The 16,040-nt window shown below is 33.6% G+C and overlaps 1 protein-coding gene across 1 annotated transcript in view; it reads right to left on the reverse strand.

The window, feature by feature from the left end:
* The window catches only part of LOC134668088 (serine proteinase stubble-like), a 242,815-nt gene extending 227,131 nt beyond the window's left edge, over positions 1–15,684 (reverse strand). The window contains exon 1 of the mRNA XM_063525569.1: positions 15,514–15,684. The gene's annotated coding sequence lies outside the window, so the exon portion shown is untranslated. The remainder of the gene's footprint in view (positions 1–15,513) is intronic.
* Positions 15,685–16,040: the final 356 nt, after the last annotated feature.

The raw sequence follows: 16,040 nt of genomic DNA on the forward strand, positions 1-16,040 counted from the left end.
TGTACGGTGCGCAAAAAACGAGTCAGCTGGTCGACTTCTTTATCCGGTAATTGCTTTTTAATTTGGCCGTGTAATGTTATGTGAGTTATGTCGCTTTGTATTGAGTGGCATTTTTAACTTGTACGGCTTGAGCCTAATTTTATTTCAGCATTTATCAGTTTTTACATTTAAAGTAATATGGGATTTTTAGGGTAGGGTTTTTTCCCTTTTGGATAAAGGGGAAAAACGGAACCCTATTACTAAGACTCCGCTGTCCGTCTGTCTGTCATCAGTTTGTATGTCATGATCCATGATAGCTAGACACTTGAAATTTTCACAGATGATGTATTTCTATTGCCGCTATATCAACAAATACTAAACACAAAATAAAATAAATATTTAAGTGTGACATTCATATAACAAACGCGATTTATGCCGTTTTTTGCGTAATGGTATGGAACCCTTCGTGCGCGAGTGCGACTCGCACTTGGGCGGTTTTTCGTCAGTAGCGACACTTGTGACATCGTGTATAAGAACACTGATACATGCCCAAGTAGCATTGCAAGCTGTATATAAGCTGTAATTAAGTTTATTTGTATACTATAAGCTGTACAGTTAGGCTGTACAAAGGCTGTATAAGCGCTTATACAGCCCTTATAAGTTAAAAAAGGGCCCAAATTATACAGCCTTTCGCGTTATTAGAGCTGTAGAGTAGCTGTATAAGCAATACATAAGCTGCATAATAGCTGCATTACAGCTATATTTCGGTGTAACAGGAAACCTTAACACTACAGATAATCTCTTATAAGTACGATATAAGAATATGAGTTTTAAATGAGTTTTTAAAAATGATTACAAGACAATAATAATCATTTAGGAAACTAAAATGTCTTAATCTTGTTCATTCGTAATATAGTAATGGCGACAATAAAGTGTTATAGTGGATGGTAAAAGTAAATATTATAGAGGACTTAAGTGGAATATTATACTATTTGTAAGTGCCGATTATTATTTATTGTGAACCTATGTATCTTTTCTGGCAAAATATTCACGCGCCTGCAAAATAACAAAGAGAAACCATAAGGAAAATATCAAAAATCGGGAAAGTTAGTGTTTGTTTTTAAGGTTAGAATATCAAAAAGTTTTATAAATATTAATTCTAAGGCTAAAGTTAATTTATTTTAGCTGGTAATCATAACACGATGTTAGTCTGCTTAATATTTGCAAGTATTTCCTTAATTATATTTACAAATACTTTTTTGTTTCATTATAAAATGGCGACAATTTTTAAACAGCTTACAGGATGGTTGGAGAGCATTATAATCTTAGTAGCTGTGCTGTGTAATAAATGGAGTGTCATTTACAGCTTTTGTAATTAAAACAGCTTTAGAATAGAAGATTTGTATTCATTTGGCTGTATTTCGGTTCTCCGTACATAAGTTATAAGTCTCTTTAGAGATCCGTATAACAAATAAAAAAACCCTTAGGTCCAAATGTATTTGGTCTATTCTTCGTTCCATTTCATAATTTTCTAAATTATTAATCTTGTTCATTACAATTTGTTATTTTCGTGGTCGAAATATATACTTATACGAGTGTAAAATTACGCCGAAATAAGCGACTCTGTCAGTAATACAGAAAAAAGCTGTACTATAGCTGCCATTTATTCGTTTAGTTTTATAATACCCTTACAGACAGAAGTTATACAACTACTATTCTTATAGGAGAGTAAAATTACGCCATAAGAAATAGCTTTAAAACGGGGTTGACAGATACATTTGTACAGCTACAAGTGCCAAGTGATACTACAATACAGCCTGTATACAGCTCTTACCATAAAATTAGCTTGTAGTGTTTCACAACACTTAAAGTTTTAAAACGGAGTTGACAGGTACTTTTATACAGCTAAAAGTGCCAAGTGTTACTACAATACAGCCTGTATACAGCTTTTACGATAGAATTAGCTTGTAGTGTTTCACAACACTTTTAGTTTTATAGTAGATTTTCTATATTCTGATAAAGCACCCCATGATTCCGCAGAATCCTTTATAATGCTTTTATACAGCTTGAGCTGTATAATGTCGGTAAAATACCTTTTATACAGCTTAAATCTTTTCTGACACTCTTATACGTCTCTTAAATCACTCTAAGTTCTAAATTGGCTGATATATTGATGTTGCCGACACTTCCATGCTACTTGGGTGGAGTTAACACTCTATCCTTACTTATATTTCTCTATGTGTGACTCTGATCTCAAGTGCAGAAATACGCATTTGGCCTACTTACAAAAGAAAAAATGTGACGTCCCACGAGTAAAGGTACCTTATGGCGGTTGGCGCTTACGCTATTATTAACGCCGCTCCAATATTATTGCGGCGCTATGCGACGTAAGCGCCAGCCGCCATAAGGTACCTTTTGCCGTGGAATGTCACAAATATTGATTTCATACTGCAGTAATGATTACTAATGACACCATATTTAATGAAACACCAGCTAATTGCTGTTCACCGTATCTTAGCGGCTGGATAAAAGGGCTCTTTCATTAGCTTTCCACTTTAACTACGAGCATAAAGTCGCAATGGTAAATTCGCTTAATAGAATTAATAATTGGATATCACTTCCTATTAAGTTTCAAATTATTATTAACTAATATACAACCAAATGCCGCACCCACGATTAGGCCAATTCGAACGTACGCTGATATTTCAAACTGACATCTAAAGGGGCCCACTGATTACCAGTACACCGGACGATATCAGCCTGTCAGTTAAACCAGTGGGGAGACACTCCTGACTTCGGGCAAACTCGGTTCCATTGGGCTCAGCATTGCTCGGAGCCATCATTAGGGTTGACACAACTTGACGTCTATTTGCGTACACGACCACAGATAAGATAATGACTTGAATTTTGACAACCCTAAATATCCGAAAAGGGATAGTGCCATAAGTTGGAAAGGGATATCATGATTCGACCCTGAATCGCTGTCAAACTTCGGTTTTGTAGGAAGTGTCCTTTCTGTAAGGTAGTACTATTACTTATTCTGTGGTTAAACGCAAAATTTGATAGCTCCGCATAACACAACTGACAGGCTGATAATCTGTGGGCCTGGGCCCCTTTACTGATATCATTCAAATGTCGTGCATTTCGCTATTACGAGATATTACTACACATTTACCTTTAAACTCTTTGTCACACCTTTTTTCCGGTAATCATAGGTACTGTAACTACTGTACAAAGTAAATGAAATCTACAAGTAATGTCTAAAATAGGTTTAATACGCTCTGCTGTTTTTTCTTAACTCTCAAGAAATCAACACTTTTTTGCTAACTGTTCATAATTAAGAGATAATCTAATCAGTTTGTGCGAAGTACATTTTTAAGGTGTCCAAGAAACTTGTAGTCATTAGCAAACTTGTTGGATAAACATAAAAAAGTTCACACATTTAGATGGATCGCCGTTTTTTAAACAAAAGAACAAATAGATTAGATCGGTCAGTGTACCTCGAGTGTAACAGTTACAATTTTGCGACTTGCTGTTAAAAGATTCATTAAGAAGTGACGAGATGAACAGTTTTGACGTGATAACGTCTTATAAATCGATGAACACTGGTAGTAGCATACACGAAAAAGTGTCACGTTGTGGACAGATCTCCATGGTAACGTTGTGGACAGATCTCTGTGGTAACGTTACGTAATGTAATGGTAATGTTTTCTTATGACGTTATCACGCAAAATTATCGTCCGTAAACCGACTTTACAGACAACCATATTTTATACAGGGTGTTTGGTACATCGTTTGCCAAATTAAAACGGCAGATAGGTTGAGTCATTTGCTATCTTCTCATGCCTAGAAAAACAAAATTGGCCATGGTTTTTTTACTACTATACGCAAGTAAAAATTTTAAATTTACGAATAACTAGCATAGACGTGAAAAAAACATGTGCGCCAAATTAAAAATTTCTAGGCCTGAGAAGATAGCAAATGACTCAACCTATCTGCTGTTTTAATTTGGCAAACGATGTACCAAACACCCTTTTATTCTCCTTTTTAAAACAATGAATAAGTTGTTACAGTGTAGAATTTAGAATTTACGGCTGGCTGCTGTTCACTATTTCTATGTATACAGGATGGTTCAAAGATACATTGACAAGCATTCGTTATAATAATCAAAAATATGCCGCATAATTTTTTTGTCAATGAATTTTTTGAGTGGCCTTGTATATCCACCTAAGCTATTGCAAAACGACTATTTTCTACGATTTTAAGCTCATTTCTGCGCAAGTAACACCTTAGTGCATCACTGCACCAACAGGAACTGATAAACCAATGCACAATCTGTCAACGCCTCCCTCGTCGTTTTCCTCTTAAGAGCCCATCAACGTGCACACTAGCGCCACTGCTAAATAATCGAGATTACTTACATTTAACAAAAGATATTTAATAAAGGGGGCCGCTGCGTATGTATGTTGTATTTAAGTACCTTTTGAAAACATCAAACTAGTTTTTATGTTGCTGGATTCATCAATCTATGCGTCCAAAGTTATAACGGCCGTTTTTGTTTTAAGTTCATAGATAGACGAATCCAGCAACATAAAATACTAGTCTGATGTATTCGAAAGGTACTTAAATATAAATTATAATGTGTACTTTAGAAATTATGAGGGAACAAATGAACATACATACATACATACCCACATACATACCGGTCGAAATCATAACCCTTCTTTTGCGTTGCCGTAGTCGGGTAAATAGAGTACGTAGAGGCCCCCTTTTTTAAATATCTTTCGTTAAATTTAAAAAAATCCCGATTATTTAGCAGTGGCGCTAGTGTGCACGTTGATGGGCTCTTAAATCCTCACTATCTTCTCATTAAGTCATTACGTAACTGTCAAATGGCTTCACATTAAGAAGGAAAGTGGCCATGATCTTGGTAAATGACTCGAACCTTTTTACATTAAATACTTTTAAGCGGGATCTGTTTTTATCGGATAAATATTAAGAGAAATTTGATCTTTCTTATGTCAATAAAGGAGTTGGGAAGTGTTTTTTTAGGGAACGGTTAGGGTATTTATTTTCGGCTTTTTGAAAATTGAGCTTTGATTTTGCGTCGGATAAGGAAAGGATGCATGCATAAGTGCCATAAGTGGATAGTGTTTTAAGCTTTGTTTGACATAACATTTCTTTCACACATGTTGTTTTTTTTAGGGTTCCGTAAGTAGCTAAATGGCAAAAAACGGAACCCTTATGGATTCGTCATGTCTGACTGTCTGTCTGTCTGTCCGTCCGTATGTCACAGCCACTTTTTTCCGAAACTATAAGAACTATACTGTTGAAACTTGGTAAGTACCTAGATATATTCTGTCAACCGCATTAAGATTTTCACACAAAAATAGAAAAAAAAACAACAATAAATTTTGGGGGTCCCCATACTTATAACTGAAACTCAATTTTTTTTTCATCAAACCCATACGTGTGGGGTATCTATGGATAGGTCTTCAGAAATGATATTGATGTTTCTAATATCATGTTTTTTCTAAACTGAATAGTTTGCGCGAGAGATACTTCCAAAGTGGAAAAATGTGTGTGTAAACTATGGGCAGGTCCGAATGAAACTGAGTTCCATTTTTGAAACCGGAAATTATACCTTATAAGATTTACGTAAGTTTTTTTCTCAAAATTTGACAGGTCATACCAGAATTTACAAGCGCAACGACATAATGTTGCCTAGGGGCCTAGCCAAGATGTCAATCGTGCATCGACAAACGCCACGAAACGAAAAGAAAAAATGTATCGGAATGACAGACGCTACAAAAAGTCACGTGAGTATTTCCATACATTAATTAAGTTTCGATTTGCATTTTCTATCAATTATATTGCCAATGCCCCCAGACACGCTTGGGTTGAAAACAAACATGTCAACCTACATCCTATCAGGTTTAGTACAGGTTTGTATCCTAAAATAACCTAGAACTTATCTAGGAGCCTACGAAGCTCTTCCTCGCCCTTATTAAGGATAACTAATGCCCGCGGCCGCAGAACCGGCCCTTCCGCTCGCGTTTTTCATTTTTTCCCCTTTTTTCTCCTTTTTATTTTCCTTTTTTCTTTATCGCCATCCCACATTGATTTGCGATCGATAATCTATGCAGTAAACTATTTGTGTACTGTCGAGCACTAAATGTACAACATGTGGGTGCTAAAATGTGACAAATATGTGCTTTGCTTGACTTCGTTAAATTGAAAATGCGGTATTTTTTTAAAGAGAAATAGAGGTAGGTATGTAACTGCCTTTTATCAATAGTGCGTAATGAAAGCCACCTGGTTTAGTTTTAAGTGTTTCAGTGCTCAATTGCTGTTATTTTTTATTTATATGTACATAATATAACCAGCTATAAAGCGGATCAAACAACCTTGTCAGTAGAAAAGGCGCGAAATTAAAATTTTCTGTGACATTTTTCGCGCCTACAGTTTATTAATTTGCCGCTTTTTTTCTATTGACGGAAATGGCTTGACAGACTAAATGCGCATATGTACTATGCTATTAGGGCCCACGAGAGGTAAATAAAATAAATAAACGAACTAGAGTAATTCATGATAAGCCCTCAGGACAACATCTCTAAAACTAGTAAAATAAAATTATTATTATTTTATTGCTGATTACATTAGAAATTCCCTAAACATTATTTGCATACGGAAATATTAGAAATTAAAGATACAATAGTTATAACATTTCAATTGGCAAACAATATTTACATTATAAATCGATTATAATATAACACAACATTTTGGTACCTACCATATACACGCATACCACAATAACCATCTTTGATATTCTTTCGTCAGAGTAATATATCACCTATTCCTAATTTTCTCACACGCTCCATAACATGTCACAGGTGTCACGACTATTCATTAAGGCAAGTCAAATAGGTCCCTAGCACACTAACACCTCTCATGGTGACTGTACCGTGTTAAGGAGGAATCATTGGCTGCATTAAAAAGATAGCGAGAGACGTTGAGTAGTTGAGCTGTCATTTGTTTATTTGTTAAGCGAAGTGTACGATTACGCGTTATGGTGACAATCTGTGGCCTATTTTATAAAGCTACAAGTTACAATTTACAAGCGGAAGTCTCTTTCAAACCCTATGTGTTAGAACGAGACTTCCGCTTGTAAATTGTAACTTGTAGCTTTATAAAATAGGCCTCTGATCTACGGTTTACGGTAAAGGCCTTATGAGCCATTTTCAATTGGTGTAAGTTGTATGAAGGTAAAACTTTTTCTTGTCACTCGTCGCCATAGTTACCGGCGCCTGGGTCACTCTTAACCAGGGTGTTAATTTTATGGTATTGAAAATAAACATACATACATTTTACAGCAATTATAAGCCCTAACCATAAAGGTTCATCTTCTAAACATATTTTAGCAGAACTTAGTATAATATTTATTCCAACAACTATGTTACTATTGTGGCCTGGCTCATGGGACAGAATGACAACAAAAAAGTTGATTCACCCATTTAGGAACTACATGTATATCATTTTTTAAACAAATGTTATTAAAATAAGAAGCGATTATCCTTTTCGCAAAGTATTAATATCACATAAACTTTATTCATTTTAATTATCATACGGTAAGTAACCAATTAAAATATGTAAGAGTTTATTCAAATTGCAAGACATTATAATAATTAAGGAATCATTTTAATACATTTAATATAATGACATTTAACATTGTTGGCGCGAGTTAAACTCCGCACGAATCTTCCGCAGTACAACTAATTAAGAGGACAATTCGAACGTAGACTGACATCAGAATGATATAACACTTTAAACTCTCGCGTTTTGTGCACATACTTAATTACACAAACCGGTCTACCGCGATATTATTTCATTGTTTTACCTTTAATCATATTTCTGTTTTTGTCTTTCCATGACCACACCTGGTGCAACTCAGCTGAAACATCGGAATTAAAGGTAAAAACAATGAAATTATATCGCGGTAGACCCGTTTGTGTAATTAAATATCAGAATGATATTTGAATCATTTTATTTAGTTACCGAGCGTATCGCCCGCGCCAACATGTACGAAAAGGTACGAGCGAAATGAAACGATAACATAATGACATTAGATATCATTGTGATAGCTAGCGGTAGCTCAAATAGTTATTGATAAATTGACGTTTAAAAACCGGCATCTTTGTGATTGACTTATAGATAAAAAATCTAAACCACTTCCAAATGACCTAGAAACTTAAAATTTGGCGATAAGGTAAACTATTAGTTGTATATAGAGGGAAAAATCTGAAAACTGAAAATTAGTGATAATCCGATGGAAAAAAAATCATATATTGATAATTATTAGATAAATTAAGACTTATAGACCAAAAACCTAACCCACTTCTAGATGACCTAGAAACTTGTTGATTAATGTTAACTTGCTCGAGTCCTCTAGTAACACTGTTAAAATGCTGTGTTTGTTTAAATCATTCAATTTATTTAACTTGTTTCTTGAACCTACTCGGGTAGGGGTAACTAGTGCAACGTGTCTGGATAATATATTTTGTAATTGTGAATGTATAGATAAGCAAATATTTAACTGTTTTTATTCTGATCATAGCGGTCAAAGGGCTGTTTTCTTAAGCGATATTCGTGATACTCCACAAACAATAACATATAGACCCATTACTAGCAGTCGCTTGGAATTATTCAAAAATGAAATTCAAAAAAGTCTTTGTAGGTTACCATTTTCACATTACAACTGTAATAATTTGTATGAAGATGTTTTTAACGTAATTCTTTATCATTTTAATCAAAATTTCAGTATGAAAACTATTAGTGGGTCAAAAACTAGAACAAAGTTTAGTGAATGGGCTACTGCAGGCATTTATAAAAGTAGAAAAAGGCTTTATGAACTTTATAGTGAGAGAGAGCTGAACAAAAATACAGATTTCCTGGACTATGTGAGGAACTACTCAAAAATCTTCAAGAGAGTGTGTTTAACAGCCAAAGCAAACTATACAAGTTCTAAACTGAAAGTGTCGGACAACAAAGTGAAGACAACATGGAATATTATAAATAAGGAAGCTGGTAAATGTAAATCACGCGATTGTCAAGTCAACATTGTCTCGGATAAACAACAGACCATGTCAAACAACGATGTTGCCTCGGCATTCGAAGATTATTTTTCTAAAATAGCTATTAATACCACGAAATGTCTACATTCATCTTCGTCTCGAGCTCATTCCTTACTTTGTGCTAATGTTAAGAAATGTAATATTAACTTTGAGTTTAGTCTAGTAGATTCAGCAATTATTGTTAAAACATTCAAGTCACTCAATTTAAAGAAAACGGAAGACTTATGGGGAACATCCGTTAGAGTCATTAGTCATGTCTTGGACATAATAGCGCCTTACTTAGCCGTAATTTATAATATTTCAATTTCACAAGGAGTCTTTCCAGATCTTATGAAATATAGCAAAGTCATACCTCTTTTTAAATCGGGTGATTCGAGTGATATGGCTAATTACCGTCCAATATCAATACTTCCTGTACTAAGTAAAGTTTTTGAAAAGTTAATGTTAAATGATCTACTGGGTCACTTCAACAGACATACTTTACTCATAAGCAATCAGTTTGGTTTCACAAAGGGCCGTTCCACGACCGATGCTGCTTCGGTACTTATTAAACATATTTATGATATTTGGGAAAATTCTTGTGATGCAATTGGCATATTTTGTGATCTTTCTAAAGCATTTGATTGTGTGGATCATGGAACGCTCATTTTGAAATTAGAACACTATGGTCTGTCAGTAAATGCCCTAAACTTTATGTCTTCTTACCTTAGCAACAGAACACAAACAGTTTTTGTAAACAAAACCCGGTCTAGCGGTACTGTAGTCCAATTAGGAGTGCCACAAGGTTCTATTTTGGGTCCATTCCTGTTTTTGGTTTATATAAATGATTTGCCATGTGTAGTAGAAAATCTTTGTGAAATTGTTCTTTTTGCTGATGACACATCATTACTTTTTAAGGTTGATCGTAAATCTACCGATTACAGTGTAATTAACAGCACACTCGTTAATGTACTAAACTGGTTTACTATGAACAATTTGCTTCTTAATGCTAAGAAAACTAAATGCATTCGATTTTCTTTGCCGAATGTTAAACCAGTCGATACTAAGATACTTTTGAATAATGAATGCTTAGAGATGGTAGATAAAGCACTGTTTCTTGGTTTAACATTGGACAAAAATCTACAATGGAGTCCTCATATAAGAACACTAGCAAACAAATTAAGTTCGGCCGCTTACGCTGTGAGGAGAATTAGACAATTGACTAATGTTGAGACAGCTCGCCTTGTTTATTATAGTTATTTTCATAGTGTAATGTCATATGGTATTCTGGTTTGGGGCAAAGCAGCTGACATACAGACTATATTTGTCTTACAAAAGAGAGCCATTCGTTCTATATATAATTTAAGGGTGCGTGAATCATTAAGAGAACTTTTTAAAGAAATTAATATTTTAACTGTAGCTTCCCAATACATATATGATAGTATTATTTATGTTGTTAAGAATCTAGACTCCTTCACTAAGAATTCTGATGTCCATAACTATAATACTAGAAATAAAAATAAGCTTGCTATCAGAAAGTTTCGTGTTCGTAAAGTACAGAAGTCATTCGTTGGGCAATGCATTCATTTTTATAACAAGTTACCTGAGGATGCTTTAAGATTACCCTTTCCAGCTCTTAAGAATTACTTAAAAAAGTCATTGATGTTGAAGGCTTATTACAGAGTCGAGGACTACTTGACAGACAAACATGCATGGTCCAAACCAGAAACTGTAATAACGACAAGTAGCAAATAAAAACATTGTATTATGTGTAGAGTTAAAGGTGACTCAGCTCAGGTAAGAAAGCACATCAAATTGTATGAAAGCATCTCATAACAATCAGTTAGATTCATATAATATGTATTCTCATTTCTTTTATTGATTTTATTTTCTTTTCCTTTTGTAAGATTTGATTTGTTTTCTGAAAGAGCTACGTATTTGTGATTTCATGTGCATATATGTTTATTTTTTATATCAAATTCTATAAAGTTATGTACTCACTGAGTATAATTGCATGAATTCTATAGTAACTTAAATTGTATTAATTACTCGTAATGCATGTTAATTATAAGATGTAATAATGTTTTGAAAAGATGTGTCCCGCCGAGTTTGTTGCCGGTCCCATATTGGGATACCCTCCTCCAATTGAGGGGGGATTTAAATCTTCTCGGGGCAGAGGTGTACGGTTGGAGCCGGTAAATTTATTTGACGTTCATAAGCGCATTGTAATATGCCTACTTGAATAAACTATTTTTTATCTTTTTTATCTTTTATCTTTATCTTGATATTTTGCATGAAGGTAGACTATTAGGCATATATTAGACATTACTAACAGGCCAATTCGAGCTTACACTGATATCAGAATCATATTTGAATCATTTTATTTAGTTACCGAGCGTATCGCCCGCGCCAATACATGTACGGAAAAGTACGAGCGAAATGAACGATAACTGAATGACATCAGTTAGATATCATTCTGATATCAGTGTACGTTCAAATGGGCCTGTTAGTAACTAAACGGTAGTACTAATGTCTAAGCATTCTCATTAGGGTTCATACCAGTATCTTTATTAGAGAAACATTTTAGAAATGTGCTAAGGATCCGGCTCGAAGGACCAACGTCAAAGAGGTAGTTAATTGTTTTAATTTAAATGTTTGTAATTCTGCCTGCACATGTCGATAGAAATATACAATAATATATATCAATTATGCGCTAATTACAGCATAATACATTCTCAAATAAGTTGCGGTACTAATCTGAAATAATCTGCAGAAAAAAAGGTTTTCTTAATAAAGTTAAGGAGACAATAATTATAATTATCTCAAATGACATCTCCCAAGAAATATTACGAATTAAAGGAAAAAAATGGAAAAATTTAAAAGTGAAAAATTACTGTCTTTGGTGAGATTTCAATCCAGAGGCCGTGAGTTCAAGTCTCACCCAAGACAGTAATTTTTCACTTTTAAATTTATTCTAAGCTTAATAGCATCATTCGCAGACGTTTCTGCTTGTTAAAAATTAAATTTAAAATGGAAGAAGTTACGCGTCCGGCAGGACTTGAACCCGCAACCTTCGCAATCCGTGCAACAAGCAGATATTTGTTTAAAAAATTGGTTTACTTATACATTTCGAAGTTGGATACTTGGATACTATACTTATTTCAAAACTAATTACGAAATATGTTTTGCCATTAAATTATTAACATAACGACGGTAAAACAGATATTCGAAACTTATAACATCTTAGGGCTTTGACGTATTTTTTTTTCAGACTAACACTTTATATGTGCATGTCCAAACCCTGCGTAAGTATAATTAATATTAAGTTACGTACCCACTACATGGGGCCTCACTAGGCTATCGTAACAAAACAATGTTAACGGCCGGCTGACGGGTGCAAATTTAGTTACAATAATGTCAAAGTTTGTCATTATTATAACGTCATTTGCATCCATCAGTTGGCCATCAATTATAATACATCAAATCAAAGGCGTTGTCGGTACGGCTTTTATAAACCATCGATATTAATCGATATTTTATAAAATAGGTAATTGGGAAAACTGTCTGTTAAGATGGAGGAGATAAGAGGATAAGTTAAGAAAAAATGAGGATAGAAAATACCTATTTAATGGAATTAGCGATGCACTTTGTTATTTTATGTGGAAAGACTTAATTTGAAAACAGAAGCCGAATATAAAATGCTGGCGTGAGACAACACAACATACAGAAAACGGCAAATGAACAATAACCTAATTTCATAAGCTCTATAAAAGATGTTATTCCAAATTTCATCCGATAATTATTACCTTATTATAACAAATTATAACCTATAATTATAACCCAAAATTTAAAACTCTGATTTGGATATAAACCAGTGATGAAGTTTTATTTTCATTCTTTGAGCAATGTTTCAATGTTATTTAAAATTACATTTATTTAGTTGATATTCGTATTATATAGTTATTAACTGTTACCCACCCATTAACTTTTTTGAGCACAAATATCTGCCATGAAATAATTTTAGTATACCAAAAATAGGTACCTAATCAGTAATCAATAGTTAAAAATGTATTAAGATTTTTTTAAAGTTTTAACACGTTTTAACCAAAAATGTTGTGCATGTTTTAATTATTTAAACATTGTCCTACCTTTGAGGACACGAAAATTAGTTTTTGTGTGAACCTGTGAACGTGATGGTCCTGAGTTTTAAATAGGCAATTGTTGTTTGTGTGATGAACGCAAAAAAACGCTTACTTACTTATTGCAGACACAAGCTTTTCTCATTTGGCCTATGTCGATCTAAGTTATAAAATTACCTTTATTTACAATTTATTTCCTTTCTTTCTTTATTAAGTTTATATAAACTGTATCTTTAGGTATTTAAATAAAAGTAAACAAACAATTTGTAAATTTTCGGGTAGTTATAACATTTATTGGTTAACCAACCAAAAACAATACCGCCTGGATCAGTCACTGAACGACCTAACCTTAACCTACATTATTTGATCGTGTAATGTTTAGGGAGCCATTTGAAGGTTGAAGGTAGATTTTGATTACTTTTATTTAAATACCTAAAGGTACAGAGTATATGTACCAAGTTAAGCCGTTAATAATACGAATTAATGGCCGGTCGATACACATTCTAACTCTCACTCGCGCTACTAACATACTCGACGCGGACGGATTTATCACCGCTGGATGCGGCTGCGCGCACGCAGGGGATGAATAGACCAAATATCACATAAAACTAGATTTAATATTATTATTTAAATACATTATGGTATGTTAGTCTGTAAGGTATTTGTAATATGGGCCTTGTTGCCTGAATTAAATTTCTAAATAAATAATAAATTATACAACCTTATACTGTCAATACACCTAATTTTGTGAGATACGAGCTGCCAAATGACAAATTGGAATTTGATATTATATGATTTAATAATAGACAAAGATTTTTACAGCTGCATTTTGTTTAAAATTTTTCAATTTATGAAAATAATTTGAAGAATATTTTGAAGATAATTGTTTTATTTCAGTTATCTGTTGAATTATTGATGTTGTTGTACCTAAGTAAGACAATTAATGTTCTAAAAGTTTTGACAGCGTATCTTTGGGCTATCCTGTACTAGATTTGACACACAGTTTTATTTACATACATAGATAATAACTAAAAATGTTTTTTATTACCGCAGAATCACAAAGATGCGGAAGCGCATTAATGAACTTAAAAATAAGTCTAAGACAAACAACCGCCTACTATGTAAAAACAAAAATTGTAATGAACTCGTAAATTTTAAATAAGATTTGTTTGTATGATTAATTATATGCAAAGACCAAGGTTCTTAAAGATATAATTAAAATGATATTTGAATATGTATTTATTGTATCATAACTACTCATGACACAAATAAGCAAAAGTGATGGTTACAATTACATATTAAAATTAATTAAGTAATTACTATTTACGTTCGTTTTTGTTTTTAAATATTTATCAAAGTCATAATTCCTTCATAAAATTTATTTCATAAAATATTTAATACACATTCTAACAAAGGTAATAAATAATATGTGTACTGAATATTGAAGGTGAAATATTATTTTAATTTATATTTTTATAAAAATATACTGAAATTAATTGTGTTTACCTTTTGTTTTGTTGGAAAGTAACATACTTACATTATGAAAAATATTTACAAATGTTTTTAGATAAGTAGTTGTACATTTTGATCAATTATAAAAACATTAAAAATTACTAATAAACAAGTACTATCAGCCACATTGTTGGCCATCTCAAAAACAAATAGACACACATTTATATGCGTTTTGTAAATAGGAAATAAATTTAAAAAGACGTTGGCGTTCTAAGAATATTATTATTTTTTCTTTACACCACCTTTGTATATGTAAATATACGATAGTTTCCTGACAATAAAAGACATACTTAAAAACATTACTTAAACTTTACGCACCATTTTATTTGCATTAAGATTTAACATTAACCCAATTATTTCCATCTCGAACCGACATTTCCCAATTAACATTACATTTGAAGTTACATCGGATGCAGTTAATGGGTACATTAAATCCTCATAAATTTTATTCTCATACCGTAACGCTCATACGCCAAATGGCAAAACCGGGTAAGTGCGTTTTCACACTTTCTCAGGCTCTTCCAGTCGGCGCGCATCTGCCGGCGCGCCGCTCCGCCGATTTCGTGCATTTTTTTGCAAGTGACGACTTGGATTTCTAAATAATTTAAATGCGCGCACGATACGCAGATACGGTTTACAGAATCTTACTTAAGATCTTCTAACGTAAGATAAACTCGTAACATAGTTTTAAAAAAGTTTTTTTTATCTTTTAAAAAACAATATCCACAACCCATCTTAATTTACTACCTACTCAAAATATAAAAAAAACTTACGTGTTAACAAAAACAACGTAACTGAATCCGTTTAAAGCACAAAACCATGTCACTGTCACAGGCCACTGATCGGGAGTACTGCGCGTGCGCGAACGAGGACGGCTGCAGCGAGACTGGCGGCGCGCGCGCCGGTGAAATGAACGCACCTTGCAGTTTTATGAGACGAGTTTACTAAAGCGCTTGATACACCTTACTTAATTCAATCGTGATAAGTAGCATCCTAACTAGGATAAATAGCAACCTAAAATTATTTCTTAGTTAGTGCATCTCTTACTTTTTTGGATACCTGCTAAACGCGGTTACACCTAGTGACTAAAGCCATTTAGGATTTTGAATTAAGTAAAGGGGCCCACTGATTAACAGTCCGCCGGACGGTATCGGCCTGTCACTTGTTCGGAACTGTCAAAATTTGTTCTAACTGACAGGTTGATACCGTCCGGCGGACTGTTAATCAGTGGGCCCCTTAAGATGTATCAAACATGCATGAATCATTTGAATTGTAGGGTCATTGATTTTTAGGGTTCCGT

Source organism: Cydia fagiglandana, chromosome 10 (assembly GCF_963556715.1).
Source record: "Cydia fagiglandana chromosome 10, ilCydFagi1.1, whole genome shotgun sequence".
Taxonomy (NCBI): Eukaryota; Metazoa; Arthropoda; class Insecta; order Lepidoptera; family Tortricidae; genus Cydia; species Cydia fagiglandana.